The 17384-nt window shown below is 43.5% G+C and overlaps 1 protein-coding gene across 1 annotated transcript in view; it reads right to left on the bottom strand.

Moving 5' to 3' along the window:
- The window catches only part of RPS6KC1 (ribosomal protein S6 kinase C1), a 137191-nt gene extending 119813 nt beyond the window's left edge, over positions 1 to 17378 (bottom strand). The window contains exons 1-2 of the mRNA XM_019549457.1: positions 17282 to 17378; positions 5606 to 5641 (exon numbers count right to left, since the gene is read on the bottom strand). The gene's annotated coding sequence lies outside the window, so the exon portion shown is untranslated. The remainder of the gene's footprint in view (positions 1 to 5605; positions 5642 to 17281) is intronic.
- Between the last annotated feature and the right edge of the window lie 6 nt (positions 17379 to 17384).

Below are 17384 nucleotides of genomic sequence, written 5' to 3'. Positions count from 1 at the left end.
AAGGTATAAGTCAACAATGAAAAGTATACCTAAATAAGGAAAAATTTGATCCAGAAATTAAGTTCAGGATGATTTCCTATTAAAAATGCATCAATAGAAACCAATCAACCAAACAAACAGAACACAAAGAACAGTCAATGAGCATAAGTATAAAACTTATGTGACATTTCATAATAAATGACATACTTTTCTTTTTTTTAGAGGAAATAAAGAATTTACACCCTACTTTAGAACACAACTCCAAGTACACATGTAATACCAGGTAGATTTCATAAACATAGACATTAGGGCTGGACGGGACCTCAGAAGATCGAGTCCAGCCCCCCACCCAAAGGGCAGGAAGTCAGCTGGGGTCATAGGATCCCAGCAAGATAAGCACCCAATTTACTCTTGAAGGTGTTCAATGCAGGTGACATTTGACCTCAACAATTATATAAAATTCAAAAATGACTCAACTTGGGGCTTTTTCTTCTTCAAGCTTCCTTCCGAAAACATCTTCCTGGTAGAAACCGAGTAGCAGCAGCTAGAGAACTGAGCCTGCTACCACCCCCGCACACTGGATCAACCCAGCACATAGGATCTAGGGCTGTATGCTGGATCCAACCACAGACCAACCCCATGAAGTGGTCTGACTCGGCAGGTAGGGTCATGTCATCTAGCACATGAGCTCCCCCATGGATTCAGAAATTTGGCAGCGGGGGAGAGCAATGATAGTATTCACTGCCATGGCTCCCAGAGTAGTGACAATAAACACTGCCTCTGACTCTCAGATTCATAGGTTGTTAGGGGCTGGAAGGGACCTTGCAAGATCATCGGGTCCAGCCCCCTTGCACTTGGCAGGAAGGACAACTGGGGTCAAGTGACCCCAGAGGGGTGACTGTCCAGTCTCCTCTTGAAGATTTCTAGGGTAGGTGATTGCACCTCTTCTGGAGGGAGTTTATTCTACAGTCTGGACACCCTAACTGTGAAGAAGTTTTTCCTGGTGTTAAGCCTGAAAGAGTCTTCCAGGAGTTTGTGGCCATTACTCCTGGTTTTCCCCAAGGATGCCCTGGGGAATAGTTGCTCGCCGAGCCCCTGCACCAGGGGGGCGGCCTCCTGTCCTTGGGCCTCTGGCTCCTCCGGCCCAGCCAGGTAATCAGTGGGGGTCCTGGTGCTCCTGTCCAGACCTTCCTGCATGGAGGTGGTTCCCAACTCCTGCCCAAGAGTCTCAGTTTCCTCTGCCACTGACCAACTGGGCTCCTCCCCAAGGCAGCTCCTCAGCCTGACCTCAGGGTCACCAGTTTCCTCAGCAGCTGGCTGGCTGTTGCAGTTAGGGGAATTCTCTTCCTTCCTCCCTCCTGCCTCCACAGCCAACAGGGTTACCTTACTCTGGGCGGTTTCCCGATCTCCTGCCATCACCTTCTTGCTGTGCTGGCAAGTCACCATGTCAAGGGAGTTACTCAGAAACACCTCTGGGGTGTCTATTCTGGGGTGCAGCTGGCATCTGATTGCTCCGAACGGCATGCCTCGAGAGTGAGCTCTTGCTGACGCTCAAAATGGGCCTCATTAGCCTTGTGTTTGTACTGGAGCTGCTCGACCTCTGTCTTTCAATTTCTCCACCAGTTTGGCCACAGTCATGTGGTCATACTTGTCAACCATCCCAGCTAGCTACTCTATCCAGTTGACCTGATGCCAAATTAAGGATTTGTTTGCTCAAGGGTTTTCAGTGACTCTACTTCCTTTCCCCAAATGATGCCTTCTAGACAGCAGGCTGGGGGATCCCAACACTAACACCATGTGTGGCAAGCCAGTAGGATCCCCACTGCCAAATTTTCAGACCTATAGGGATCCCTTTGCCTTGCATATAATGCATGCCCCAATTTTCACCAGCTGCTTTTAGGGGAGAAGGTGTGGGGTATATGTGGTAACATCAGCCATCTTTACCCATGGTGGCAACTTGTTGAAACATATTAATGCTAATATAAATTTTCTGTGTGCAATTCACTGCTAATGGTACATAAAACAAGTAGTACAGTGTGTACATAATCTGAAGTAACTAGGTAAGTTTTACACTAATATGTGGTGTTCCAGTTTTGTTCACTGTTTCCTCAAAAGGGCAAGTTTCCTTTTTGGTCTGTATGAATATTAAAAAAAATCCCATAGCACTTAAGTGGGAACATGGCTTAACCAGTGTACCACTTGACAATTTCCCTCCTTTCTACCCTTGAATAGCATATACTAGTTGCCTCCCCTCAACCCAAGAGCTGAATGTGTTTCCTTTGTATGCACAATTTGGTATGCTAGTGATTGTTGCTAGCAATTTATTTTCCCTATGTCCATTTTTAAGAAATCTGAACATATATTTAAAAGCAATTACTTTTCCACCAGCTCATAGCAAAGAGCAGCATGAGTGTACCAAAGGATGAATCGAGCCACATCAATGAAACAGAAGCAAAAATTTGGTCCATTAACTGGGGAGAACCAATTCAAAGCTAAGCAGGTATCTCCCCCTTTTCTAGTTAACATGACTGAAAGATTACGCAGCTGTCGCTTTCTTCAATTAATTCTTGACTACAGGTGCATTCTTTTACAGTTTTAAAAGGAAACAAGTGGTACGCAATAGGCAAAAATATTTAAATAAAAAGATCTCTCTTTCTGATATCACTATGACTATTTCAGATGTTACAGTATATGCAAACATGGAAATTTTACCTCCTGCTTCAGTTTTGTCCAAACATCTCTGACCCAATTCCTTATTTCCTTTTGTCAGACCATTAGTAGTTCCCACATTCAAGTTGAAGATATAGGAGCCAATAACTGATCCTTTGCCTGCAGAGTTGCCTTTGACCTACTGTAGCGCACAGACTGCTAAAATATTTCTGCCTTTTTCAAGAAAAGTACTTTACAGTTTGTCTGGATTTTCAAAAGTGCTGACTTTAAATAATTTGTGGATATATCCCAGCATGATCAAAATTCCTACTGTATTCAGCCACTCCTCCAGAATCTTCAAGTCCCTCAGATATTCTGTAACATATCAATTTGCGATGTGATCAACTCACACTATTACTGAGACAAAACTTAATTCTATACTATAGTTCAGAGGTGTGTATGCCTTATAGCTACAATGCAAATGACATTCACCCTTGTGGGAGTGAATCCTATATGGCATGCTTTTTAGAAGTGAGTATGTTACAGTAACCCCTTAACAGCTAACACCTGTGCTACTGCATGCAAAATATGCCATATATTTTACACGGTTTATTAGGATTGGGAAACCATCAACAAGTTATGGACATTTTATGCCACTTCTTTCACTAGACTGAGGAAGAGTCCACCCATGTTCTCCTAGTCATATGTGAAGGCAATAATTAAACAGTTACACTAGAAATAAGGCTTTATATTTTCACAACCACTTTAAGAATAGAACCATGCAATATTCTAACTAAAAGGCACTTACAAGGTGTTTTTTCTGATGAATGGCTCACGAACAGTTGTTATAAAATGGTTATTCCCACAAAATGAAGATTAAGGTAATGGCAGAGTGTGTTCATGGATAGGTTCAATTCAGGATTCTCCCTGGAAAAGGTGAACATCAAGCTACAAACTACAATAATGCAGTTTCAAAAAAAGATCCCAGGTTGACTTGCTAACTGTGATAGGATATTTTAATTTTAAAAAATGGTAAAGTATGAAGAGACCTCACAGTTTTCCTACACCACTATTCCAAAGAAGTGAACAATTAAAGTTATATTCACAAATTCTCACCTCTGCAAAGTCACTAGTAACCAAAGCATGTTTAATCATACGAGATTTTTCACTCACTTATAGGTTTTCCTTTCACAAGGTATCAACTTTACCCTTAGCTGTGAGAAGAAGCCCATGTTTCAGGGCTTTAGAGGGCTGAGCTGCCTACAGAGGCCAGGAATTAATTTGTTTTCCCCTCATAAATAGTTTGGAGCTTCAGCTGATTTTTTGTTTGTTCCTTCCTGTACAGTAGTCTCTCTCAACCTCTTTATACTCAAGGCACTCATCTTTATATTCAAGGCACCCTTTAGAAAATGTTAGTTCTTTACTTTCGCTCATGTTTTGACAACAAACAAATAATAGAGCAAGACTTTTCTGTTGCAAAGAACTCAGAAAAAACAAAACAGTTTTTTTTTAACATTATCAACTCCCATTTGAAAGTTCTGGGTTTATCTTGTGACTCCTGTAGGTGTTTGTGTACCTACCAGTGCTAATATTAAAAGAATGTCATGGCACTCCAAGGCTCATCACCCTTGTTGAGAATCACTAATACTTTGGTCACTGGTCATAGCTAAAGATGGGAATTTTGACTGGCATGAATTGGCATGCCTGCTAGTATTTAGAATTGCTACAAGGACTTTGGTGAAAGGTCTTGCCCTTCTGCTCAAACCTAAAATTTGCGGTTGGAAGGAATTTATCTCCCAGGCCCAATGGCAAGGATAGTGAGAGGTTTTGATTTCCTTTGTATCATGAGGTATGACCCTCTCCCTGTGATTCTTGGAGCATACATCATTTGATTCTCCACTTTTGCAATGACAGGACATGCCCATGAGCCCTCATTTTACCTGTGGCATACTGTAGGGTGGTTTTTGTTTTGTTGTATGCTTTGTGGCTATGGTGCGTAAGGGGTTGGAGAGGAGGATTTCTAGGACTCACTGGATACATGGATGCCTGCACTTGATGTCCCAGAGGGCCATTCCAGGCCCATTTTCCTATGTAGCTATATCAGAAGTTTGATACATGCATGTTTTACATGATTCCTGAAAAGTCATCATGTCACTTTAGGTTCAAGGCTTGGGGTTAGAGAAGTACACTCATTTAGGTAATGAAATAAGCCACTCTCTGAACTTCCAAGCCACTAGTCAAGCAGAAGCCATTGAAAAGTAATGTAATTCTCTTCTGAAAAAAAAGTAGAGCATATCATGCATACTTCTCTCTCACAGGCAGCTTTTTGAAGTTTTTAGGAACCACAAGAATACAGCAGGCCCTCTTTTAAAAAGAGCCAAAGAGCAAGCAATAAAATGGTTTCATTTAAATGTATGACAGGCTACTACTTAAGGAGACTGGCAGAGAAATACAGTAAAAGAACTGAAGCCTCCTAACCCCTTTCTACCACCCCCATACTCTTCAATTCACCCTGTTCAATTAACAGACAGTACTGATGTAAGTTTTTCACTGAAGTATTGGGTAAGGTGGGAAAGACTACCTACAGCTGAGTCCTAAGACTTAAATTGTGAAGTGATCTCTAATTTTACCAGTAGGGGTTAAAGTAGCTCTCAATTTGCCAATTCCAGCCCTGAGAAAGGAGCTGCAAAGTTATCAAAGTGGTTTTGCCATCAAAAGACACTTTACTCCCTCAATTTTTGTTTCAAATCACGATTCATGATTTTCCCTACAAAATAACTGATAGCAGAGTTGCAACATGCTACATTTGCTATGCTCTTTTGAACTACTAAGGCAAAAGACAGATGAACACAGAAAAAAAGGTTTGCTTAGTTTCAACGACAACACACACAGGAATTACTAAATTAAGTCAAAGATACTTCAAAAGTTAGTAATGAGAACATGAACAGAAGCATTTTCACAAGTGTCAGCATGTTACCTCCTGGACATCCTCTGGATTTCTTCTTGAAACAATCTGAAAAACAAAAACAAAAAGCAGATCAGTGCCTGAATTTCAGTTTGCAAAGTTAAAAGACGAACAGACGATAATTTGCTGATGATAAAAAGAAACCACACAGAAGATGCAGTTATTGCCCTTCCTTTTCAATTTGTAGTCAGCAGATTTAAGTTATGTCCGATTTTAGTAAAAATTATCAAAATACAAAGTAAAAACTCAGAGTATCTAGCAAGGCAGAAATTGCAGTAATTCAAAACTGTACCAAACTAAACATGTCATATGGCTTGCTAGTTGTACTCTTTTTCTAAGATCTAAATCTTAAAGCAAAATTAATATCAGGGACCACTTAAAATAAAAGTCACACAGAACACCTTCCCATTAATCTTGTCAATCCTTCTGTGCAGCAATTTATTGCTATTAGAGCCACACTAATGCATGAGGTGTGGCTTAGTTATACCCATTCATTTTGATTTGAAGTTGTACATAACCTCTCCTTTGTTGTAGGGCTTTCAGTTTGTTAAAGCAGTACTTCCCCGCATTATCCACAGCCTTCAGTGCACATTTCTCTCCAGGGTACTTTGTAGTTCTGTCTTTCTGCTATGCCTCAAAATGTTGGTACTTGCCTGTATACTTGACTGCGGCTGACTTTTTCCCAAAGAAATTCCAATCAAAAGCAGACACAGCAAAACATGTCAAAGAAAGTTGTGTTTTCTCTTATTTTCTTTTTTTTTAAAAAGGGGATCTAGAGCAGTATTTCTCAACCCATGAGCCACAAGCCAAAAGTGGGTCACAAGAATATACAAAAGGGTCAAGAACAAACTTCAAAAATGGATCAATGAATTTAAAAGATGGATTCTCCTTTACAGGAAAAAACATGGGAAACCTTTGCTCTTCCCTTGCAGGCTTTCAGAGTTCCAGCCTGTGAGGGGCTGCTTGAGACCCCCGTGCCTCATACACAACCCCTGCTGCCCCACATACCCGCCCCCCGACCTACACACACTGGGTGGGGCTGGGTCATGAGAGGCACTGGGCCAGGACTGGCCATCAGTGTTTACAAATGGGTCCTGGTACAAAAAAGGTTGAGAACCACTGGGCTACAGAACCATTAAAACCCAGGTTCTCACTTGGGTTTGTCTACACACACAAGAAATTAAAACCAAATTCATATCTCAACCAAGTTTAACCAGAGTTCATATCTGTATCTTGGAGAATGTCAGCGTGTATGTACGTGGTCTTATTTCAGAGTAAAAATATCCTTAATAAAACCCACTTATGTCAAAATAAGAGATTCATTCCAGAATAGATATGTCTACATACCACCGTGCTTCAAGTAAACTGTGGATGCATATTAACTTCACTTACTTAGTTTGGTTCGCTCACATGTAGACAAGTTCTGAGGTGCAATGCTGCTTCTGCCTCACAGGTGAAATAACTACCTGGATACATGCCTCAGGCCACTTGAAAGTTGCTGCTCTCAGATACACAAAGGGTCTTCTCCCCACCCTCAGGCCCGGTCCTCCACTGCATCAGGCCCAGGCATGCTCCTCCCCTCCACCTGCTGCTGTGGCACGGAGGGTGGGGGGAGCAGGCCCTGACCCCAAGCAGCAGGAGGGAAGTGGGGAGCGGGCTTGGATGTGGGGGGCATGGCGCTCTATCCCTGCCTGTGCCCCCCCACCATTCTTGACAGACAATTGTCTAGTTAATATATATCTTCCTTGAAATATGGTGCCCAGAACTAGACATAGTATTTCAGATTAAGTCTCACCAGTGCTGAACAGAACAGAAGACTCACTCTCCTTGGCTAGGGACAGAAGTTATCCATAAACTAGTGTAAGTGGTTAGAAACTGGTTCAAATCTGTAACACAACAGAAGTTCAGTGCACATAAACCGCTTTCAAAATGGTCAAAACCGGTTTAAGATAAACCTGGATAGATGTAGTATTAGACTGAACTGATTTAATTTAAAATGGTCTACTGAGCTTCTGTCCCAGGTCTCCTCCAGTTTCAAGTTAATTCACAGTCCCCCAGCATTAGGGGTGCACCGATAAAGACCTATACCAACGGCTGATTATTGACCAGCCATATCTGCCGATACCAATCTGATTGCTGACATCAGCCCAAGTCTGTTGTCGGGAACAGGTATGGGGGAAGCAGATTGAGGCCTCTGTGGTGAGGGAGGGAGTGGGGCTAGAGCTGGGGCTGTCCAGGCAGGGTGGGGTGGGAAAGGGCACAGAACAGAGCCAGCACCCCATCAGGGTTCCACAGGGGAGGCTCCCACTGATATGCATACCCATGGGAGAGATATGGGGGGCATGTGCCCCCAGCATCTGTGCACAGGGCAAGGGTGCGCTGACATTACATGCTCATGGGCTGCACCGGGCTCTTCCCAGTGGCTGCACTTGGGGTAGGTGGCAGTGGCACTAGGACAGAAGCTACAGGTGGCTACAGTTGTGGCTCTAGCTCTCCCCACCCCCCATAGCCACCCTTCCAGCACTGCCCGCCCCAAGTGCAGCCACCAGGAAGAGCCCAGCAGAGCCCCTGAGTGTGAGTAGCAGCAGCCAGCCTTCACCCCACGCACAGATCTGGGGGGACATGCCTCCCCCACAGGTGTGCACAGCAGCAGAAGCCACACTACCCCCGTGCCTCCTGGATGAACCACCTGCTCTGCCCTGCACCCTGCCCTGGCTGGGTAGTGCCTGCCCCCACCCCAGCCCCACCCTGTCCCTCACCATGGGGGCCTCAATCTGCTCCCCCCATGTCCTTTCCCTCCCCTACACCCCTTCCCCCCCACAGACTTACCCGTCGGACACTGCTCTCCAAACTGCCAGGCTGCACTCCTGGCCAAGTGCATGCTGCAGCTGACCACATGCACATGGAATTTATCAGCAACATTAATCAGCCACAGCAGCCAAAAAAAGCTGATTGCCAATAATGTCAATTTTTCTTTTACCAGTGCCAATACAATATGGACTGAGGTACTGGTGCACCTCTACCCAGCACCCCAGGATGCCTTGCACCTCCCCCACAACCTCCCCACCCATGCCTTTGCAGGATGAATGGGGTAACTTTGGCCCAAGCTGTCTGATCCAGCCAAGCAGGGAGGTGGCCTGAGCCACTGCACACATCTGGCTCCATTTCTGGAATAAAAAAAGAATGTCTGTTCACTTGCTTATTGGTTCAATCTACACAGCTTAGACTAGCCTGCAAAGATTGAATTGATTCAGCCTCAGGATTTTTTACTATACTTGGCCCTTGAGTTGTATGCAATATTCTTGTTAATGCATGCTATTAGCTTTTTTTTTGAACAATACTATACTGTTGACTCAAAATCAGCTTGCAGTCTTCTCTAGCTTCCAGGTCCTTTTCTACAGTACGGAACCCTAGTTAATTGTTGCCTATTTTCTATTTGTAATTTGATTGTTCCTTACTTTGCTCTTGTCCTTACTGAACTTCATCAAATGCATTTCAGACCATTTCTCCAACATATCAAGTTCACTCTGAATCTCAACCCTATCCTCCAAAGTGTCTGCTACCCAAAGTCATCTCCAAATTTATTAAATGTACCCTCAATTCCATCATCCAAGTCATTAATGAAGATATTAAACAGTACCAGATTAAGGACTGACTCCTGGGGACCTTTACTAGATAAGTGTTTACTGACTTCTTCCTTTACGCATCCCTAATTTCAATCAACTAGCCAATACCTTCACTGTACTCTCCCTTTTCACCCCCATATGATTTTTGGAAAGAACAAACTGAAGTGGAATAGGTCTTTTCTCCCCTTGTTTCTACCCTGAAACCTTTTTCTTCCCTTAAACTCTCCATTAGCCTACATCTGACAAAACTTTATTCATTTTTATCTTTGTGATTAGTCTCAAAGCTTACTTGAATTTTACTTCATAGTTAGCCACGCTTTTCATTTCACTCTTTGGTATTTTAGTCATTACTTCCACATCCCTATTTATGTCTGTAAGAAAACCCAGTGCAAAAAAGTATTTCCACTTTCCTTAGTAAGTTTTAGGATACTTCCCATATAGGACTTGCAGGCAACAGAAAGGGATAACTTGGGCAATAGTTGCACATCACAGAGGAACAGCAAAAGCATAACATAATACGATTTTTGCTTTGCAATTCACTTTTAATTAAAGCCCTACGACAGGTAGGCAAGTTACCCAAACGGAAACAGGGAGAATCAGAAAAAATGAGTGTTTACGCAGCCAGGTAGTGGAAGCCAGCAATAAGGCTGAGATGCTCCATTTCACAGACCCTCGCTCCACAGATTACATTATCTTCCATATCTAGTGGCCATGGCAACTTCAAGGCATGCTGCATTAAATTTGTTCCCCATGCTTTTTCAGGAAGGTCAACAAAAGCTAGAACCTCTGAAGGGTCCTTCACTTCAATCCGGCCCATCATTAATTCATAATTTTGACACCAAATATGTGCGTTAATATCCACACAACATTCATACTCCAAGACTTTCAGTTCAATTTTTTTATCTTGCAATCAGCATCTTTTGTAAATCCTTAATGCAAGCATCTTTCATCACCAAAAAAAAGTCAATCCAATATTTACTAAATGACATAGCTCATATACAAACAGATCAATGCATTATTATTATTTCATGGTCTGGAAATCTCTCACATAAAACATACCCCACAACAATCTTCTACATTGTTATTTAAAAGAGCCAGAGTACCTGGGTTTTTGTCTGTTCTGCAAATATTCAATATGAATAATTAGAAACTCAATTAACACTATCATGATTTTTATTATAATAAGCAGTATTTTAATTAGTCAATTTTTAAACATAATGCAGTAGTTCATTATTTTCTTATCTTGCCTTCTTCATATCTTTTCTTTGAGGGAACTCTTGGAAATCAATACAGAAATGACAATATCTCTCTAACTTTCTACAGATTAGTGCGCTTTCACAATTTAAAATTAAAATAAGTTTCAATACACTTTGGGAGACAAGGGTTTTTTCTTATATCTTTTGTTCGGCCAACTGTACAGTTGTTAAGAAATGTTGGATAAACTTTTGGACACAAAGGCAAGAATTGTGTGGGTGATATCTTTTATGCCAACTATGCAGTTGGGATAGCCTTAGACAACCTTAGACAAACCTGGAGACCAAAGGGAGGGGACTGTGATACCTGAAAGCTTGTCTAAATCCGACCCAGCTAGGCAGTTGGTCAAATAAACAATTTGAACCACAAACACTCTTGCCTCTTACATATTTCTTGGACCATGCCAGCTACATCACTCCAGCACTACCAAAACGCTTTGGGCACGCACATACTCTGTATTTTGAACCCCCATGCATTCAGTTTCAACACTACACAAGCTCTGCTAGAAATTAAAAAGAAAAGGATTTGTTCAGGGCTTCCATATTGCCAAAGCTGGCAGTCTTTTAAAGTCAACCCCTAAAACTTACTTTTAGGAAAACAATAGCAAATAAAGTTAAGCTATCTTAGCATTCAGGAAAATCTATATTGAAAACTGTGCATTTGAGTCAAATGTTTATTTTAGGGCATGTTAAACATATGAGCACCCTCACTCAGTAACTGTTTAATATATGACAGTAAATTTCTCCTAACTTAAATCAAGTTTTACCACCAATGTACAAATACATAAACCAAAATAAATAATCGATTTTCAGTAAAATGCACTGAATATCCTAAGTAGCTGTCAGAAGATGGGTATCCAGTACATTGGGAAGGTCAGCCTTACTTTTTTCCAGGTAGTCCCCCAAAGCTGCAGATCACCAGTTCACCATGTGAGAGAGACAGCCCCAGCAAGCATTGTGATAATGATGTCATATCAACCACGGAGCCAACCAACTGCAGGGATGGGAGGGAGAAAAAAAAAGGTGGTGGGGTCAGGGCCTGAAACAATTTTTTTCTTTGGTACATAATTTGGCACAGTTTCTTTTATTATTCTTCTCTGTCTCAAATTTGTACCCACACCCTTCATAGCAAGTTTGACAGGAATGGGAGCCCCACAGAGGCAAGAGCTGGGCACACCACTACTTTTGCGAAGTCCAATGCATACTCTAAAATAGACACCCAGCAAAAAATATTTCATCTTTCATGGGATCTGAGATGCTAAAATATTTTTAACAACTAATGCATTGGTGATTATTTTACTTTTTAAAAATAAAATAACCAATTTACTCTGCCTGCAGGCTGACTGGCTCCTTGATCTGTGGTCAACTGAACACCACCAGCAGACTGCACAACTCTGGAACATGTCATCTGGAGTAAAAGCTGGGAATCTACAACTTCAGGGACCTGGCAAACGCTAACATTTCCCATGAGTTAGATATGACTTTCACACAGATTTGGGGCACTCGGCATATGCTGCATCACAGCAAACCAGAACAGATTTTAACTGACCCGAGCCAATCATTCTGAACAGTAGTTCATGTGGGGTAAAATTAAGATGAACACAAGCCTGGGCTTGTGTCCTAAATGTTAGATAAGTAAGCATCACTCATAGTTTATTTATTCAGACACACTGACAGAATTACACCACTGCATTATCATCCTGGACTAAGCCTGTTAAATGGGGTTCATCACAGTTAGATGAAGAAAAACTGAATGCATTATTTTCCTTGCCTCTGTGTCAAGAGAGGCTTCATTAGCAGTCGGGCCCAAGAGAAAAATGTTTTTCTCCTGAACTCTTAAGGAACAAACAAAGGCCTTGCTTTTGTTTAACTTAACAAAAATATCTCATGCATCTCTCTTACATTAGTGTATAATAGAGCAACATACAATCTATTTTATACAAGAAAAAAGTATCAACATAGTGGTTTAAGATTTTAAAGTTAATGCAGAAAAGCTTCACAATAGTCAAACACCTTGGGAGCTCTTGATCCTCACTAGGTAACTAGGATCACTAGATCCTCCCATTCATATAGGAAGAGTATCTAGGTAAATATAAGTCACTCTCACAGGCAGAAAAATCTAGAGCAAAATAACTGTAACAACATAAATCATTCCAATAAAATATTAAACCAGTAACATTTTATATAGATTCATAGATGCTAGTGTCAGAAGGGACCTCAACAGATCATCGAGTCCGACCCCCTGCCTGGGCAGGTAAGAGCACTGGGGTCAGATGACCCCACCCAGATGCCTATCCAGCTTTCCCTTAAAGACCCCCAAGGCAGGGGAGAGCACCACCTCCCTTGGAAGCCCATGCCAAATTTTGGCCATCCTTACCGTGCAGAAGTATTTCCTGATATCTAGCCTAAATCTGCTGTCTGTCAGTTTGTGACCATTGTTCCTTGTTACCCAAAGAGGCGTACTGGTGAACAGAGCATCTCCGATCCCTTGCTGCGTCCCCCTAATGAATTTGTAGGTGGCCACAAGATCACCTCTCAGCCTTCTCTTGCAGAGGCTGAAGAGGTCCATGTCCCTCAGTCTCTCCTCATAGGGCTCATCCTGTAAGCCCCTAACCATACAAGTAAGCCCTTAACCATACACCAAGCCCCAACTTCAATGTGTTCTGTAGTATTAACAAACGCAACTTCACAATTCCTTTCCACCCACGACCACCAACGTTCATGAAGTGAAAAAAAAGAAAGGTGTAAAGAGTGACTGACTACACCCAAGGTTACATAAGATTTTTTCAGAACTAGAAATAAAGACCATCTCCTGATTTCCAATCCTTTGCTTCAGGCACATGACCATCGTCCTCTCCCACAGGGGCCAGATTCTGACACCTGTACTCAGCAGTACTTTGTTCTACTGATACTCCCCTGGGAATAAGTAGAAGAAACTGGCTCTTTCTGCTTAAAAGGGAAGTGATCTGTGTATGCCTCAATTCAAATAGCTCTGCAGTTGTAACAAAAGGGGCTGTTGGTGTACAGTCCACTTGTCAATTTTTAATCCTTAACTGGTTTAACAGTAGGGATAAAGGAGAAGATAGAATAACTCAACTAAGAAGCTGTGAAGTTTTGTGTTTGTTTGTTTGCTTGTTTGCTTTTTAATTGATCTTCCATTCTACAGCCTGAGAGAAGGGGGAAGGAAATAAGTGCCACAGAGTATCTGGGGGTATAATAATATTATGTGAGGTCAAATATACAGAATCTTATTGATACCTAATTACTTATCCAATAAAACTTTCTGTGTCCTATACTTGCTCTTTTCCTGAGAAGGAAAGAGAGCTTTCTAAATCCTGATCATTTTATCAACTCTAAAAGGGGACATAGCTGAAGTCTGCAGACAGTCTGTGGACAGTTCAGGGGAAAAAAGTCTGTGTTCAATTCATAGCTGTAGTCTTCACAGCAAAATAAAAGTTAAGACAAATACAGAATGGGACAACAAATTGTGAAAACACCATTAACAATATAAGCATGTGATATACATAAAATGAAACAGATACTTAAATCAATGGCACATCTTTACCTTGAACAGCATTCAGTACCACTCACCCATATCAACAGAGATAACAGAAATAGATTGCCCAAAGATGGGTAACCAAGATGATTAAAAATACAGAAAGATTTTCATACTTGACAAGAGAATAGAAAGGTCAGGATTGCCTACTTAGCATGGAGACTCCTAAGTAGGGACAAAGGTACAGTATATATAATGAATCATATAGAGAAGTAACAATGCTGAGCTCTCCACATTAACTTCTCATACAACATGGAAATTAAGGAATATTCACTTGAATTGAAAGGCAATACATTTAAAATCAATACTCAGCTATCTAAAATTAAACTTTCCCTATTCTTGGGGTATTATATAACTGCTCATTACAGGATTCAGAGATCTCTCATATCCCTCTGAGGTATTTAGTAACAGCTACACATGCCAGATGGACAACAGAATGACAACTGAATTTAGCCAGTAGCACAATTTTGACTTTGCTAACATTTTCTGGTATGGCCTTAAAAGTTCAGACAGTAGTAGGATAGGTACGGTATGAGCAGGACACCAGCCCCAGTTATTAAGGGGTACTAGAATCCTGCCACAAAGCCTTTACTACGGCAGAGGCAGCCCTTCTGCCCAACCATAGGTGCAGCTCAAGAGAGTCCAAAGGAGGGCCACGTGCATGATTAGAGCCCTAGAGACCAGGTCATATGAGGAGAGGCTGAAAGACTTAGGACCATTCAGCCTGGAGAACAGAAGATGCAGAGGGGACTTGGTGGCAGCCTATATCAAGGGTGTACATCAGGGCCTGGGGGGAGCATCTGTTCACCACGGTCCTCGCAGGGGAGGACAAGAAATAATGGGCACAAGCTGACTGAGGATTGCTTTAGGTTAGACATACAGAAAAATTCTTTACAAGTCAAGCGCTAAGGGTTTGGAACAAGCTCCCACAGAGGTGGTACAGTCACCTACCCCGGTGATCTTCAAAAAGCGTTTCAACACCCATCTCACTGGCGTCATCTTATCCCAGCAGTCTTTTCTGCCTAAGTGCAGAGGGGCTAGACCAGATGACCTGTAAGGTCCCTTCTAGCCCCTAACCACTATGAAGCTCTGCTCCCAGCAGTGCATCTGGGAATGGCAGGTGAGTGGAATGGTGTGTCGTTCCCCCCCACCCCAGCCAGGGAGTTTCTCTCACAACAGGTTCAGCGCTGTGCCCAGCAACAGATCTGGGAAAGGGGTGGGAAGTGAACAGGACCCCAGAGGCAGCTCCCAAGGTGCCTATGCGACATAGCTGCTGTGCAGCTGTGGCAACACATAGGGGGGTACATGGGGGTTCCACTTCCAGAAGCACCGCAGCCACTTTCAGGAGCAGCATGGCGGCTCACCAGTCAGTAAGTTTTGCCATGAGGGGACCATCCCCCCCCCAGTCAGCGAGATTGGCCACGGGGGGCTCCTCCCCAGTTGCTGACTGGTCGCTGGGGCGGCACATGCCCCCCCAACCAAGGTGGCACCAGTCACCCATCCTGTGCAGGACTCCCTCCCTCTCTGCCACTGCTGCCCTGTACAGGGGAGGCAGTGTTGGCTGCAGCAGCAGCTGCATTCCCTATGCAAATAGCCCAGGCAGGTAAAACCACCCACTCCCACCACCCCTACCCCCACTCTAAGTGGTCATCATACCCCTCCACCCCCACCTAGCCAAGGTGCTGAACAAGCTTACTACTCCTGCCAGTCAATCACAATAGCTATTTTTTATTCTTTGACATCATGGTTCTCAACTTTTGTAGACTCAAGGCACCCCTAGAACAATGCCAGCTCTTACCTTTCACTCATTTCTTGACTACAGGAAAGTAATAGGGCAATTTTTCTTTTGCAAAAGACTCAGAGAGACTACAACAGGTCAAAATGTTTTTGACACTACATATTCCTCTTTGAAAACTCTGGATTTATCCTGTGAATCATGTGTTAAGTGTTGGCACACCTAACGCTGCTAATATTGTATGGTATCCCATGGCACCCTGTTTGAGAATAACGGCTTCAGCAGCATTACATCATCCCATTCACCACATGACACTTGCTGGGGGCAGAGATTTAAAAACAGAAACCAAAACTGCCTCCTCAGTTTTTGCATTAAACACAACTGAGAAAACATCAAATGAAGAGTTATCGCATGTCTACAAAGTCGAAATGTGAGCCAGGTTACAGAGTATCATCTTAACTCAAGTCCCGGGAGTACCGATAATGGTGTTTTAAGGATTTTCATGGCACCAGTATACCTCGCCATGGGCATTCATTTTGTTTACTCAGCCTGCCTTGCTTCTGGCTTTATTTTTTTAATAAGTTAAAATTAAAAAGAAACCATAGGCTCCAAGCACCAGTGCCAAAGGGGCAAACCGGCAGAGTCGCATTTATTTGGGAAAGAGCTCAGAAGTGTCACTTGGAAGACGGCTGTTGACTCCCACCCCCTGGTGACAGAACTAACCTCCCCGCCCTGCCATAAAAAGAAAAATAAAATCTTCCTTCAACACTTGAAAGCTTGAGACCCAGCAAGTCGGATACCTGGTGGCCACAGAGCGTGACACGTGCTTTTAGAGGTGGAAAAGGCCATCAGGAAATTGATTAGTGACATTAGGAAAAACGCTCTCACAAGAAGGGTGCTGAAGCACTGGAAGAGGCTACCTAGAGAGGTGGTGGAAGCTCCATCCTTGGAGGTGTTTAAGACCCGGCTTAACAAAGCCCCGGCAGGGATGATGTAACTGTGGCTGGTCCTGCTCTGGGCAGGGGGTTGGACTAGATGAGGTCCCTTCCAGCCCTCACTGTCTACAATTCCTCCTTCCCAATGTTGCAGGTGCAGAGCAAACCCGGCCTCCCCTCGGCACCACGAGGCGCAGGCTTCCCTGGAGCCAGTGCTCCCTTTCTCCTGAAGGGAATGAGTGGCCAGTAGGGTTTAAATTAGGGGAGGGCTGACCCCCCGCCATAAGAGGAGAGCCTCCCTGTAAGAGATTTGAAAATAATAATGGGTGGGAGCTCTGATTTTATTATGGCATGGTGATGGGCAGCCCCATTTCTATTGCAGACCCCCTCTCAAGAATCAAAATATAATTGCAGCCCCGGAGCGGAGGCCAACACTGCAGCCTGAAATCGCTCCTGGAGGCCGCCCCCACTGCCTCCTGCCTGGGGGACCCTTCCTCTTCCTCCGCCCTCCAGCCCCCTCCCCCCCAACACACACACATCTGGAGGGCTGCGCGGGAGGGCCGTGGGGGCGGGCCGCACTCACCCGCGCGGTGACCTTGTAGACGGTGTGGCCCCGCGGGTGGCGCCGCGGCTCGCTGACCGTGTAGAAGCGGGCCAGCTCCCCGGGCCGCTCCCGCGGGCACAGC

The sequence above is a fragment of the Crocodylus porosus genome, unplaced genomic scaffold (assembly GCF_001723895.1).
Source record: "Crocodylus porosus isolate Cpor-Errol unplaced genomic scaffold, CroPor_comp1, whole genome shotgun sequence".
Classification (NCBI taxonomy): domain Eukaryota; kingdom Metazoa; phylum Chordata; order Crocodylia; family Crocodylidae; genus Crocodylus; species Crocodylus porosus.
Note: the sequence above shows the minus strand (reverse complement) of the source record. Positions and strands in the feature narration are given on the sequence as shown.